General features: G+C 34.5%; 1 protein-coding gene across 2 annotated transcripts in view; it reads left to right on the top strand.

Moving 5' to 3' along the window:
- Positions 1-3,747, top strand: part of st3gal8 (ST3 beta-galactoside alpha-2,3-sialyltransferase 8) — a 35,810-nt gene that overhangs the window by 11,009 nt on the left and 21,054 nt on the right. The window contains exon 1 of one of the 2 annotated variants that reach the window (XM_015030139.1): positions 1,035-1,074. The exons of the other annotated variant lie outside the window; for it this stretch is intronic. The gene's annotated coding sequence lies outside the window, so the exon portion shown is untranslated. Of the gene's footprint in view, positions 1-1,034; positions 1,075-3,747 lie in introns of those variants that run through there. 2 annotated transcript variants of the gene reach the window in all.

Here is a 3,747-nt window from a genome sequence, read left to right on the forward strand (position 1 = left end):
AGACCGAGATCATCAAAAAATGGTCTTAAGACCGGTCTCGACACCAAGACCAACTTCAAGTACCACAACACTGCCATGAGGTATCAAAAACAACAAAACTTATTGGAAACCACAAAATAACCTACACAATTTAAAAAGCTCACTCTGTTACAACACCTCAGCATTATAGAACAAGAATATATAGGACTTTTTTTATTTGGTAGATAAAAGATAATGTTTAAAAAAATACATATTTTTGTCATTTTGTTAGTCTCATCACATTTTAAATTTTGCAAGGAACTTAATTTTGTGTTTTTAATTAGCTCTAAACCATCACTCTGTCATGACTATGTAGAATAAAAGTTTTTACTTTTTGAATTGAATTACTGAAATTAATTTCTTTAATGATATTTTAATTTGTTGTGGTCTTAAAGTTAAATGTTTAAATTGTTCCACTCGGGTAGTAAATTACAATGATCCATTGTAAGGTATACACTCAAGTAAGAAATATTTATTGACATTATGCGGCAAGACCTCCATGTTACATGTAGTTTTGTATACCGGTAAAGAAATTAGAAAATTCATTACAGCATTTTAAAAATTATTTTTACTTTGAGGTGGGATGATGATTTTTCTCATAGCCAGTATTGAAATATTAGTCGACAATGACTAATATTCTGGTATGATTTATTTTGAATTGAATAGAAATGATCTTTGTCTCAGTGGGGACATTCAGGTGTGTCAGCAGCAAAGTGTCAGGCAAATGTTTTATTGTAGTCCGGCAATATTTTGAGATCACTATTTGTTCTTTTTATTCTTTTTTTGCTGTAATAAGGAATTCCTAATTGTCTGAAATGAGCTGGCTAAAGCAGCAGTTACTTTCTCGTTGTGTGCTTCTCTTGTTGAGGTCTTTCAGGTGACTCAAGCGTTTGAATGCAGATGTGCAACCTTTGAGTAGAGCGATTATCTTCACATATAAGGGTGGAGCCACTTCCTCTGTTTGCTATTGAAAACTTTTTGCTCACGATGATGTTGCAGATTGAAGGTTCATCAGTATTTCAGCTGCACACACAAACTGACAGATCATTCTCTGAGGTCAGCTTTGAGCCATTTAACAAGATGTAGTGTTAAATGTTGCTAATTTTCATGGTCTTCACAGCCACAGCTTAATATTTAAACAGTATGAAGCTTAGCTTAATTTATTAGCTAGCTAATAACTGCTGCTGTCAAAAATACATTTACATAATTTATTTCACTGCATGGTTTGATAGTCTTGCTAAGTAGGTTGCTACTTACTGAAACAGTTGTAATCAACTGTGCTGATCTTTTAAGTGAATAACAGTAGAAAAATATTGCATTTCCTGTAACTTCAAAAGGTGCTTGAATGGAGGGCAAAAAGACGCACTGGAAAGTTTTAGACATGGTTTTAAAAGGGGATGATGTCAGTGGAAAAAGCAGGATTTTTTTCTTTGCACCCTTTTCCTTTTCAGCTTTTTATTGCTTTGCAAGTGTTTTGTGCTGATGGAAACAACTTTAAATGGTGTTGAAATTGCAGAAAAAAGGGAGAGAGAGGTTTTGTGCATGATCTTAAAAATCTCAGAATGTAAATTATGTGTGAGGTTGGAAATGACCTAATTATCTGCATGATTTCCAGGCATGATTTTCTGTGTTGACATCTGGCAAAAATATTTGGTGACAGACTAAATACTAACTTTCACTATTTTTTGCTTGTGGAAAATTTTGTAACCAACTGAAGTGATTTGGATTGAATGATGCCTATGTAAACCCAAGTGAAAGTTACGTCTCTGCAAGTCACTTACTGAGTTGCATGAAAAATAAAAGGCAAAATAATAAAGAAAAATCTTTTTGAAGAGTTGTATCATAAAGCAGTGACTTCCCATATTGTTTTATGATAAAAGCTTCCCCAACTAGTTGAGGAGGCTTATTAAAAATATCATCAGTGTGCTGTAAAGTAAAAACATCATTCTTAAAAAGTTCATATTTTAAGTGAGAAGTTTATCAGGACTTGATATAAAAGATGTTTTGTTCATAAAATTAGGCAAATTTATGAAGATACTGAACAAAAACTACGCCACACTGCCAAAGCAATGAGTAAAACCTGAACATCATGTTTGGAGTCCATCTTTCTACAAGTTTAAAAATATTCAAGCCAGCTGCTAGGACCGGAGTGAACGTCCCAGCGAATTCACCCCAAGCAACTGGACAATATCCAAGATCTACATCTCAGACTCTCTGTTGGCATGTTAAAAGTTGAGGCACATGACAGTTGGGACAAAGAAATACAGAACAACAGCTCTTCGTTGCATAGTTTTGTCTGAGCTAGAATCTAAAGAAGCTAATGCAGAAGATTACTACTTTAGGGTCTTCTGGCTAGAAGCAGCACAACAAATAAGCAGAACATGTGAGAGAGGACTTATAAAGTTTTGTCATTTGCATCAGCACTGAAAACTGAAACCAAAGATCTGTGTCAGACTAATTGTGCCGAAAGATGATTTCCCCCCCTTAAGTTAAAAAAAAAAAAAAAAAAATCTAGTAATCACATTGACCACTAAAGAACCTTGTTTGTGTTTCCCCTTTTATATATTTTGTGTAAGGTTCACAGCAAGAACACTTTCAGCTAGCTGTGACAAAATATTTGCATGTCTTTATGATTTATGATTAACTTGTTTAACAAAGCAGAGCCGGGAACCTGCTGTTGCGAACTGTGTTATCTTGTAGACTTTATGAGAACGATGAAATGGTGCTTGGTGACACTTGCACTCTGTTTTGCAGTGTGGTTAATAAGGATGAAATGAGTTGTGGCAATTCAAACATCATTATTTTGAAATGTCAAAAATACTGAGGGTATTTTGCCAGTCATGCTTCTTCTTCTTCTTTGAAACTTTGGTTAGAACAGTTGTAGCTTTGTTCCACTTTAACTCGACTGTTAAAAATTTCTAGAACGATTATTTTAAACTTTCTATGATTACTTGTCATTTTTGGTCTCATCTGTAAATCTTTCCAATTTAATACTTCTTTTCCTGTGTCATAGTCTTGGTATATTTCTTTTGATAAAAAAATTGTATTTGGTATCATGGAAAGACAATTTAGTCTGCAGTATTGTCCAGTGAGTTCTCTGTGTCTGTAGTTAAAGGTCCTGCTTGATGCATGGGTTTGAAACAAGACACTGAAAACACTTAATGTAATTACAGATGGAGAGGCAGGTTGTGTGATCTGAGTCAGTACGTAGGGAGATGTAATTATAGAGGCCTTACTCTCAATCTTCGCTACAGAAACGGATTGTTCAGACTCGCTGTCTACTTCAACCAGGGTCATTTCTTTGGCCCACAACCACAGATTAGCCTCAGAAGTCTGAACTGACTGAAAGGCAACAAAAGGTCAGTCAGACAGAAATAAGATTCTATTTACAGAGAAAATGCCCACATCTCAAACTGTTAATTAAAGGAACATTTTGGTATGAACCTTTCAACTGTGAATGGTATAATTCTGGTCTTAAGTTTCGAGACACTCATCACCATCTTGAATATCCTATTAATTTTGGACCTTTATTGATCTTACTTGAACAAGACATGCATTTGGTAAGGAGTAATCATAATATTTCAATACAGCTTAAAAGCAAAATCCAGTACGTTTGATTTAGTGTAGATTTTCTCTAACTTGCACCTCATCAAAACTATAAGTACAGCTCTAACCTGTGGTGAACCTCAAACGTCACCATTAAAAACTGAAGTTAAGATTTCTGAGCAA

This window comes from Poecilia latipinna, unplaced genomic scaffold (assembly GCF_001443285.1).
Source record: "Poecilia latipinna isolate Pla-1442-1.1 unplaced genomic scaffold, P_latipinna-1.0 Scaffold174, whole genome shotgun sequence".
Taxonomy (NCBI): domain Eukaryota; kingdom Metazoa; phylum Chordata; class Actinopteri; order Cyprinodontiformes; family Poeciliidae; genus Poecilia; species Poecilia latipinna.